General features: G+C 36.4%; 1 non-coding gene across 1 annotated transcript; it reads right to left on the bottom strand.

Moving 5' to 3' along the window:
- Positions 1 to 11008: 11008 nt before the first annotated feature.
- LOC132225448 (U1 spliceosomal RNA) lies at positions 11009 to 11172 on the bottom strand. Its single transcript, XR_009450946.1, has one exon. It is a non-coding gene; the product is annotated as a U1 spliceosomal RNA (small nuclear RNA).
- Between the last annotated feature and the right edge of the window lie 598 nt (positions 11173 to 11770).

Raw genomic sequence — 11770 nt, forward strand, 5'->3', positions numbered from 1 at the left:
GGGTGGTGTTCATCATGACCGGGTCTGCAGACCAAGCGGAAGGAAGTCAGTCCTGTAGGGGTTGTCTTGGCAACGGCTGCTCCCTCCCCCAAGCTGTTTCCCAAAGCTGTTTCGGGTTAGGGTGGGGTTTGAGGCAGGAACCTGCCCTAGGAGCTTGGACCCACTGAATCCTGGGTCGCTTTGCCAAGGACTGTGCCCTCCCCAGCTGTTTCCCATGTGGCTTGAGGAAAGAATCCACCCTCAGAGCACCAGGAGCGCCCAGCAGCAGTCAGTCCTGGGTTGCTGAGGTGGAGGCCACGGCATGGTAGAACTCTGGGTCTGGCCCAACAGGGGGCACTGCCGACCTTCAAACAAGACCCTGACAGTAGAAAGGAGGGAGCCCCATTCCTCACAGAATCTGCTGTTGGATAGCTTGCTGTCAGTGGCCTGCCAGCCAGAAACCCTGTTCTCCTGCACCCTGGACCCTGACAGGCAGGAGGAGGGAGTCCCTTTCCTCACAGAATAGACAGGTGGCCAGTTTGCTAATTAATTCCCTTTTTAAAAAAATATATTTTATTGATTTTTTTTACAGAGAGGAAGGGAGAGGGATAGAGAGTTAGAAACATCGATGAGAGAGAAACATTGATCAGCTGCCTCCTGCACACTCCCACTGGGGATGTGCCCGCAACCAAGGTACATGCCCTTGACCGGAATTGAACCTGGGACATTTCAGTCTGCAGGCCGATGCTCTATCCACTGAGCCAAACTGGTTAGGGCAATTAATTCCCTTTTAATGTGCACAACTTTCATTCACCGGTCTACTAGTGTTAATATAATTGAGAGGAAATTTCTTCAGAGACTCCTTAAATTTACTCTTTTAGTTACCTGATTAAATTGCATCTCTTTAGGAATAGTTCAAAAAAGATCAAACGGTATATTTTGAGAAAAATTTGAAATTTCCCCTGGCCAAAAATATTTCCTTTCCTTTAACTGCCTTTTAATTACCTAGTATTTGTACTTAAGTATTTAAAGAAAATATACTTTTATTATAGAGGGATACACATTAAGCCATTATCGCTTTAACTTGGATGAGTTCACCAGAGAAGCTCTACTCATTAGGTTGCCAAGGGCATGCTGCTTATGAAAGGCATGTTTTGAAAGAGATGGGAAACAGGAGCTAGTATTTGAATCACTGGGTGTCCCAGGTAGGATGCTTTGTGATAGAATATGAGAGCAGTGGTTTTCTGGAAAGTGAGGAGCAAGGAAAGGGTAAAAATTAAAGGGTGGAAGGGCTGCTACAAACAAATTGTCTTCATTCCAAACTGGGTGAAGAGCTAGTACTGCAAACTGATATAGACCTGGAGCCAAACCATACACATGGAGCCAAAATAATTTCACTGATGGAACAGGTTTCAAACAGTCCAGATGAATATTTCATTCTTTACGCTATCTGACTAGGTGATGGAGAATATATTTATGGTTTGTAAGTAGCTTTTTAGAATACTGATCATATTTCAATTTGAGATTTTCTTTAATATTGACATTCCAGATGTTGATACACACATATGCACACACATGCATATGCATATATACACCTATATGTTTATCTTTAAATATAAAATGAGTATACCTAATTTATGTCAAAATCATTATCTTTGCAACTGTGTACTTTCCTGGTTGCTTATCTCCTGGTTGAAACAATTATTTTTTTTTTTCTTTTCAAATTACCACATTCATTTATTAAGTCTAATAATTTTTTGATGGAGTCTTTAGGGTTTTCTATGTACGGTATCATGTCATCTGTGAATAAAGACAGTTTTACTTCTTTTCAAAATACCAAAAATGTCCACTGCATTAAAGATGCCCTTTAATTTAAATTATTGCTGTTTTAAATTTATATGAAGGCTTTGAAAACATATCTAGCTCTACTCTCTAAATAGTCACTTATGTATACATGTATGTGGAGGGATATTGAAATAATAAAAACTCATAAGTAGTCATTATATATTATACACGAAGATACTCAGATGTTTGCTTATTGGTTCTGATTGTTACTGTGATTCTTTATAAATAAATGAACCAAAGATTGCCTTTGTGTATATTGATCCCTAGGATGTTTATTTCTTCACTGAAGGCTGAAACCCATTAGCTCAAAAGCCTGCAAACTCAATTTTTATATACCCAATTATTTTTTTAAAAAAGACCAAAAAGACCTCTAAAGCATATTTTTAGACATTTAGTCTTCCTGTTTTGCATATCCTGTGAAATCTCACCCCACATTAGCAGGTCATTGATAAGATAGAGTCTTCTAGTTATAAGACCACAAAATGCTATGGTCCTTTGGAGCCCCAAGACACAAAAATTCCCCTCTATGCTGTTGAGTGATATCACCTAGATAAGCAAGCCATCTCTCTTATTTACTTCTCCTCCAAGTACTTCCCTTGTCCACCTCCCTTTCTGAGTAGAGACTTCATTTTTGCCCCTGGACAGGCTCCTTCTGTGAGGAATATTGCCTCTCATGAAATCCTGTTCAAACTCCATGAAATAGACTTCTTTTTTAAATTCATTATTGTTGAAAGTATTACATTTGTCCCCCTTTTCCCCCATTATCCTCTCACAGCCAACTCCCAACCCCCAGAACAGGCCTTCACTTCCCTATTATCTGTCTATTGGTTATGCTTATATGCATACAAGTCCTTTGGTTGATCTCTCCCCCTTACCTTCACCCTTCACTGCCTTCCCTCTGAGGTTTGATGGTTTGTTCAATGCTTCTATGGCTCTGGAACTATTTTTGATCATCAGTTTATGTTGTTCATTATATTCCACAAATGAGTGAGATCATGTGATACTTATCTTTCTCTGATGAGCTTATTTCTCTTAGCATAATGCTCTCCAAGTCCATCCATGCTGTTGCAAATGGTAAGAGTTCTTTCTTTTTTACAGCAGCATAGTATACCATTGTGTAATGTATCACCATTTATTTTGTTGTTGTTTTTAATTCTTTGTTATGTTTTCCTTTTTATTGTCTAAAGTTTTACATATGTCTCTTTTTTCCCCAATTGACCCCCACCAGCCATTTCCACCCTTGGCAAGCCCCCACCGCCCCAGTGTCTGTGTCCATGGGATATGCTAATATGCATGCATACAAGTCCTTTGGTTGCTCTCTAACCATGCCCCTCCCCTACCATTTGTCTCTGGATCTATTCTTGTTCATCAAATTATGTTGATCATTATATCCCACATATGAGTGAGATCATGTGATATTTATCTTTCTCCAACTAGCTTATTTCACTTAGCATAATGCTCTCCAGTTCCATCCATGCTGTTGCAAATGATAAAAGTCCCTTCTTTTTTTATAGTGGCATAGTATTCCATTGTGTAGATGTACCACAGTTTTTTAATCCACTCATCTGCTGATGGGCACTTAGGTTGTTTCCAAATCTTAGCTATAGTAAATTGCACTGCTATTAACATCGGGGTACATATTTCTTTCTGATTGGTGTTTCTGAGTTCTTTGGATACATTCCTAGAAGTGGGATTACTGGGTCAAATGGGAATTCCATTTTTATTTTTTTGATAAAACTCTACACTGTTTTCCACAGAGGCTGCAGCAGTCTGCATTCCTACCAGCAAGGTATGACGATTCCTTTTATTCCACATCTTTTCCAACACTTGTTGTTTTGCTGATGATATCCATTCTGAAAGGTGTGAGGTGAAGCCTCACTGTTGTTTTGATTTGCATCTCTCAGATTATTAGTGACTTTGAGCATTTTTCCATATGCATCTTGGCCTTCTGTATGTCCACTCTCAAGTGTCTATTTAGGTCCTTTGCCCATTTTTTTGTTGGATTGTTTATCTTTCTTTTGTTAAGTTGTATGAGTTCCCTATAAATGTTAGAGATTAAACCCTTATCAGATGTAACATTGGCAAATCCAACACCCTTTTTTATATTCTTTTTTTTATCTTTTATTGAATTTATGGGTCTGACATTTGTTAATAAAATTATAGATTTCAGGCATACACATCATCTGTATATTGTATTGTGTTCACCACCATTTATACCCCCATTTATCCTATTTAACCTCCCCATCCCCCCTTTTTTATAAAAACTCTCAGTAAAGTGGGAACAGAGGGATCATACCTCAATATAATTAAAGCCTTAAGTGAAAAACCACAGTCAACATCATCCTTAATAGGCAAATAGTAAAACAATTTACTCTAAGAACAGGAAGAAGAAATGGATGCCTACTTTCACCTTCCTGTTCAATATAGCACTGGAAATGCTGGCCATATTGATCAGAAAAGAAGAAGAAATAAAAGGCAACCAGATTTCAAAAGTAAAAGTAAAACTTTCATTATTCACAGATGACATGATATTGTACATAAAAAACCCTAAAGACTCCATCAAAAAAACTACTAGTTTTAATAAATGAATTTGGCAATGTAGAAGGATACAAAATTAACACCCAGAAATCTATGGCATTTTTATACACCAATAATGAACTCACAGAAAGAAAAACTAAAAAAAAAAAAATCAAAAAACAATACCATTGCAACAAAAAAAATAAAATTAAGATATCTAGAAATAAATTTAACTAAGGAAGTAAAAAACCTGTACTTGGAAAACTACAGCACACTGAAAAAAGAGATAGAAGAAGATATAAACAAGTGGAAGAATATACCATTATCATGGATTGGTAGAATCAGCATCATTAAAATATCTGTACTACCCAAAGCAATCGATAGATTCAATGCAATTCCCATTAAAATACCAGCAGCATATTTCACACAGCTATAACAAACTCTCCAAAAATTTTTATGGAATAAAAAAAGACCCTGAATAGCTGCAGCAATCCTGAGAGAGAAGAACAAAGTTGGAGGGATCACAATACCAGATATCAAGTTGTATTACAAAACCACTGTTCTCAAAACTGCCTGATACTGGCAAAATAGAGACATGTAGACCAATGGAACAGAACAGAGAACCTATATGTCGACCCAAGCCGTTATGCTCAATATTTCATAAAAGAGGTAAGAGCATACAATGGAGTGAAGACAGTCTCTTCAATAAATGGTGTTGGGAAAATTGGACAGATACATGCAAAAAATGAAACTAGACCACCAACTTATACCATGTACAAAAATAAACTCAAAATAGATAAAAGACTTAAATGTAAGAGAGGAAATAATAAAAATCTTAGAAGAATTCATTGGCAGCAATATATCAGACATATCTCTTAGTAATATGTTTACCCATATATCTCGTAGGACAATGGAAACTAAGGAGAAAATAAACAAATGGGACTACATCAAAATAAAAAGCTTCTGCACAGCAAAAGAAACCATCAACAAAATAACAAGAGAGCCTACTGAATGGGAGAACATATTTGCCAGTGTTGCATCTGTTACTGCTTCTTATGGGCATATCTCTCTTGTCAGTCCCAAATCTCTGGAACTCCTGACAGAACATAAAAACATGCATTTAAAGACACATAGAGACAAACTTGCAAAATTTCATCTGAAAATCTAATTATATTATATGTGAAGATATGCATGAATTAAAATTATTTGTAAAAAGTTAAGAGTCCCCAGATGGCATAGCTTAGTTGAGCATCAACCTATGAACCAGGAGGTCACAGTTCAATTCCATGGCAGGGAACATGCCTGGGTTGTGGGCCTGATCCCCAGTAGGGCATGAACAGGAGGCAGCCAATCAATGATTCTCTCTCCCCATTTATGTCTCTCTCTCTCTCTCTCTCTCTCTCTCTCTCTCTCTCTCTCTCTCTCTTCCTCTCTGAAATCAATAGAAATATATATATTTTTTAAAAGTGAAGAGTATGACAAAGCTTTATGAATATACTAGAGGTCCAGTGCATGAAATCCGTACACTCAGGAGGGTCCCTCAGCCCAGCCTGTGCCCTCTCAGTCTGGGAGCCCTCAGGGGATGTCTGACTGATGGGTTAGGCCCGCTCCCCTTGGGAGTCAGTCAAACATCCTTAGCACTGCTGTGGAGGCACCAGCCGTGAGCCGGGTTTCTGGCTGAGCAGTACTCGTGCACTGAACATCAGGGGGAAGCTCCTGCATTGAGCATATGCCCCCTGGTGGTCAGTGTGCATCATAGCGACTGGTAGTTCTGCCTTTTGGTCGATTTTCATATTGGTCTTTTATTATATAGGATATCTGTAGAAATTTCTGTATAATTTGCAATGTAAAATTAAAGGTACTATTTTATCTATGTTTTGAGGAAGTGGCTAAAGGAAGATTTTAAAAATATTTTCTGGCCCCTTAGTGTGTTTATTTTGGCACACCTTTCATTGTCCTTTTTAAATTGCTTGGTTATAGGATACACAAATGAAAAACATACCAATTAATTTTTACAGAAATCGAGTTATTAATAAGAACTTTTTTATAATTTAAGACTTGTAGTTTGTATGTTTTCAGATAAATTAAATGGCTGAGATTGTCCAATAGAGCCCCTGAACATTACCTATCTAAGAAAATGTTTCATTTTTAAAGGCACACATCTTTTATTGAGTTCTTTTTTCATTCATTTCTTTACTTATTTAATAACCAGTCATATAGTAAAGATACCATATATGTTTTTGAATTAGCCTTGGGCTCAAAATTATAGCTCTGCTGCTTACTAATAGTGACAATTTGGGCAAGTTAATTAACATTGATGAACCTCACTTGCCTTAACCTTTCATTGCTTAATTATTTGATCAGTCATGCTTGTGCTTGCATATTTAAACATTTGTTGAGCACTCAATATGTGCAGATATTACTAGCAAAACAAATACTTTATGGTTTAAGCAGTCCCAAAGCTTACCAAATACGATGTTTGGAAAGTGTTTGCTAACCAGTAACCAGGTAATGAGATGGAACTTAGTCTGGTTTTATTGGGGTATATTATCTGTATCCCAAATGTATATATCCCATGTCATATATTTAGTAGAGTTCTTGTTTGTTGATATCTTTCAAAGGAAGAACTAACTAAACACTAATTTAGATTGTCAAAATGCAAATGTTTGACAGTCATAGGAAGAATACATATTAAGGAAAAATATCAAGACAAAGAAGAAAAGGCAAATATAAATAGCTGGCTAAATGAAGGTGAGCTTTCTGAGGAAAATAAGTTAAAGCAATTTCAGTTACAGAAATTTCACTCATTTCTTCTTTGTTGTACTCACTTTATTATTACTCTCAGTAAAGAAAATCATTTAATGCATGTGCTCATTGACACAAAATATTTTTTTTCCAAAAGGGAAGACTTTTTTCATGCATCAGAAGCAAAGTAGGTTTTTATGTGAGGATTATTTTTGGTACTATTTGCCTTTGCTATGTTGACATATAGGTTATCTTCTCTTTCTAAAGGCAGAAAGTCAGGCAGTCAAAATACTGTGACCGAAATTCTGAAAAAAATTTAAGGGCTGATTCCTGACCATTTTGAAATTATGCTATTTGATAAACAATCAAATGCCCCTGGTGACTCTACTGATGATTATTCTCAAGGGTTTCCTGAAATGGAGGCTCTTGAGCCTTTTCAAGCCATGGTTCCAAATTTGTAGGTTGAGTGAATATGCAGTCACCCTCTAATGGCTCTTTGAGTTTACATGAAGTCAGCATAATCTCAATCCAGACCTGAGTACACACTTGTCACTATTGCAAATTGATCTCACAACTGGTTACCATTGTTCCATTTGTTTTTCATAGAGATCTTGGTTTGATTAGATGAAGATATACAGCTACATCTTTCCTTTTAATGCAAGACCTTCCAGGTAAGAATGAATGACAATCTATTAGATAGATGTAAACTGAAAATTTAAGCACTATGCTGTAGACCTGAAACTGATATAAAATAATATTGAATGTAAACTTTAATTGTAAAACAAAAAGAATTGTATTATTTCATCTTCCATCGTACTTAAAACAAGACCACTGGTACTTAAAATGACTTATAGAGCCTTAGATGATCTGGCCTCTATATAGCTCTCTAATCTCATGTGCTGTTATTTTCCCCCTTCCCTGCTAAAACACAGCCAATGTGACATTTCTGCCCTACAGACACACACAACCCCTTTCCTAGGGGTCCTTTCATTTTTCATTCTTGCTGCCTAGAATAGCATGTCCTCTGTTCTTGGATAATGTGTTTCTTTTCATCCAGGCTACAACCCAAATATTATTATCATAGAGTAGCTACCCAATCTAATGATATGTTTATTCAATCCCACCCATTACTGACAGTGATTCTTTATCATATTAGGTATTTTTTCATTGCATTTATCTCTACTGGAATTACCTTGTTTTTATTATCAATCTCCATTCACTAGAATATAAGCCCAGTGAAAGTGGGGCATTGCCATCTTATTCACAGCTGTACCTTTCATACCTAAAAGAGTGACTGTGTTGGAGCAGACAATAAATTTCATCCCCCCTCAATTTCTAAGTTTAGAATAAGTTTAATGTATGTTGGAATCAAGGATTGGAACCCAGGAACAAGGACCCTGAAGTTTAATATAGCAGAGGGAGCTCTGAATGTAATCCAACCACATTATCCAAGAGTCATAGCAAGGGAAAGGGTATCTAAAGCAAACCTTGATGTTACTCTCATAATTCTGAACCCTGTTAAAACTCCTCTTCTCTCTTTAATTCCTCCAGCACTTTGATCTTCTTACTGTTCTTGAAATGTGCCCTTTCTCTTAGTTTAGGCCTTCACATATGCTATTCCACCCACTTGAAACAGTCTTGTTCAGCCTCCTTCCTCTTCCTAACACATCCTTCAAATTTCAGATAAAATGATACTTTCTCTGAGGCTTTTATTTGAGGCTTTTTAAAATACTAGTTGAAATCTCTAATATGTACTAATACTTTTATAGTGCCTGTATTTTCCATCATTCTGCTCATCACACTTCATTCTGATTCCAGAATGGAAACAGAGAATTAGTATGTTTTATTTACCACTAATACATAACATAATACCTGGTATAGAACAGGTGCTCAATAATTAATATAAATAAAATTGCTCAGTTACATGTTTTAGTTTAATCAGTCAGTTATTTATATGGTTAGTTTTAATTTTGTAACAAGAATTAGCTTTAGGAAAGTGATATATATTTTTCTTATTACTTGTACTGCATTTCAACTTATTTTATTTTTCTCCTATGATGAAACAAACCTTATTTACAATTTCTCCCATTACTTATTTTTCCAAAAATATGTCTTTGTTCAAATTGTCTCAGATCTTTGAAACTGCCTCTTAAAAAAATTGTGCTGATCATATTATCTTTAAACTGGTGTTCTAGAAAAACCATCTACCCAGAAAATCATAAATAATCAAACATTAAAATTTTCTGTGGTTTTTCCTAGTCTTTTTTAAATTGAGAGAATCACTATAGAATCTATACTAATAATAGAGGAATATGCAAATTGTCCAGGATGCCGTCACAATAACAGTAATGACTGAACAGCAGGCTGAGTGGGGCAACCAGGCAGGGAGATTAGTGAGGGACAACCAAATGACTGAACAACAGGCGGTAGTTGGGGGTGACCTGGCTGGCGGGGGGGGGAGGGGCAGTTAGGTGTGATCAGGCTGGCAGGCAGAGGTGGTTAGGGGTGATCAGGCTGGCAGGGGGGCAGTTAGGGGCGATCAGGCAGGAAGGCAGGTGAGCAGTTAAGAGTCTGCAGCCCTGGGTTGTGAGAGGGATGTCTGACTGCTGGTATAGGCGTGTTCCCAGATTGGAAAGGGTGCAGGCTGGGCTGAGGTGGCCCAACCATGCATGAATTTTGTGCACCGTGCCTCTAGTCAGAATATGTTTCAGAAAAGACAAATCTTGTCTGTTTTGTTTTTCTTTCTCTTTATCTCTCTCTCTCCTCCTCTCTTTTACAGTGCTAAAATAATGTCTGGAACATCATAGGTGCTCAGCAAATACTTGCCTAGTGGATTTGCTTTTATACGCCATCTTTGGCCATAGGTTCTTATAAATAATTGACATCTAGATGTAGTTGGATTTTATGTTCCTTAGAGATGGGTTATAACACTTCAGAAATAGTGTAAGTAAACACTAGATTTGGATAACTCAGAGGAACTTCAAAGTTGCTATAGCCTCATGGTCACTATACTCCATAACAATAGAACATATCTCCTTTGGATTGTGGGATAAATAGTGGAACTAAAACATTGGTGATGATTTAGATCTTTACAATAACTGAACATATCAGTTCTGTTGCATGTTGTATTTTGTTACTCATTTTCATCAAAGACAAGCTCCATTGCAAATCATCCAATGCACCTATTAGAGCTGCCTTTATGTGGTGTGCCAGAACTTTATGTACTCTGGAAGTGCTTTTTGACTAAGATTAACTCATATTTTACTTGATAATACACTGTTTAAAAAGGAAGCATCAGTGGTCAATGTTTACAGGAGATTTGGTGATTTAAAATGTAGTGCATGCACTTACTCGTGTGACTTTCAGCAATCTTATATAATCTAGTGAAATAATATTTGCTTTCACAGTCAATTCTCTCTCATCTGCTATCCCTAAATGGAAGGATAGACACAGGTAAATTCTGGAAATATTGCTTATCTCTACTTTGAATGTACCTCCCAACATATTGAGGAACAATAAGCAGATAAATATAGGGCCTTATTAGATTTAATAAAATAGGTGGTTGTATCTTAAAATGTACCTACACTCTATTGGGGCCCTGAAGTTCCTTGTACATGTTGCTGTCTAGAAGCTGCATTGAAACTATTATATATCAAATAAGGTTTCAAACTTTTCAGTTGTGTAGAAATGTGCTTTTTAAACTAACTAGGATACATTTGTTTTTAAATATCGAGATTTTTCAAAACATAGTCTGAAATTTTGTGCATTCATAGTATTGTATGTTATGTTATTAAGGCAGTTTGATTCAAAATATATAAATATGTATGAAATATTGTTTTGAAAGGAAAATAATTAATACTGAGAAAGAGAAAATTATTCTATTTTAAATAGTATAACATCACATAATAATACATAGTTTTTTCAGGAGAGAATGCGAACACAGTCCCCCATTACCACAAATTATGCAGTCAAGTTTTCCACATTTGGGGAAATCGAAGGGGTCAGCACATCTGGAGTACAATGGATAAGCCTTGCCCTGGGAAAACCACCTTGATGATCATGGTATTTCCCCTGCCAGGTAAGTATAAGAATACATTTATTTATAGTTGTTTTGTTTTTCTCTCTTCATTTTGTATTTACAATGGTAGAGAAAAATTGTGTGAATTTATAGTAATTATTGGGGATGCTAAAAAACAACTTCATAGTTTCTCTTTGATATAATTTGGAAGCAGTTTGGTCTCTTGTTAGAGACAGGTTGGGTTTTTTAGAATTTTTAAATTTAAAAGAAAAGGCTTAAAGGGTTGTACTGATGCAGTAGAACGTTTTGTATCCTAAATTAACAAATATTCTCATTAATCTTGAAAGTAGGGGCAAAGAAAACATAGTTAGGTTATCAATTAGCATATTGGTCCAAGATTACTAAGAAATGAATCTTATCTTAGAGTTTGTGTATTTTATTTTTTAAAAAGATTTATTGTTGAAAGTATTACGTAAGTCCTACTTTCCCCCCATTGACCTCTTCCAGCCTGCCTCCAACCCCCAAGCCCTCACCACCCCATTGTCTGTGTCCACAGGTTATGCATATATGTATACAAGTTCATTGGTTAATCTCTTCCCACCCACCCTCTCATGAAAAAGTCTGTTCCATGTTTCTATGTCTCTGTGTCTGTTTTTGTTCATCAGT

This window comes from Myotis daubentonii, chromosome X (genome assembly GCF_963259705.1).
Source record: "Myotis daubentonii chromosome X, mMyoDau2.1, whole genome shotgun sequence".
NCBI classification, from domain to species: Eukaryota; Metazoa; Chordata; class Mammalia; order Chiroptera; family Vespertilionidae; genus Myotis; species Myotis daubentonii.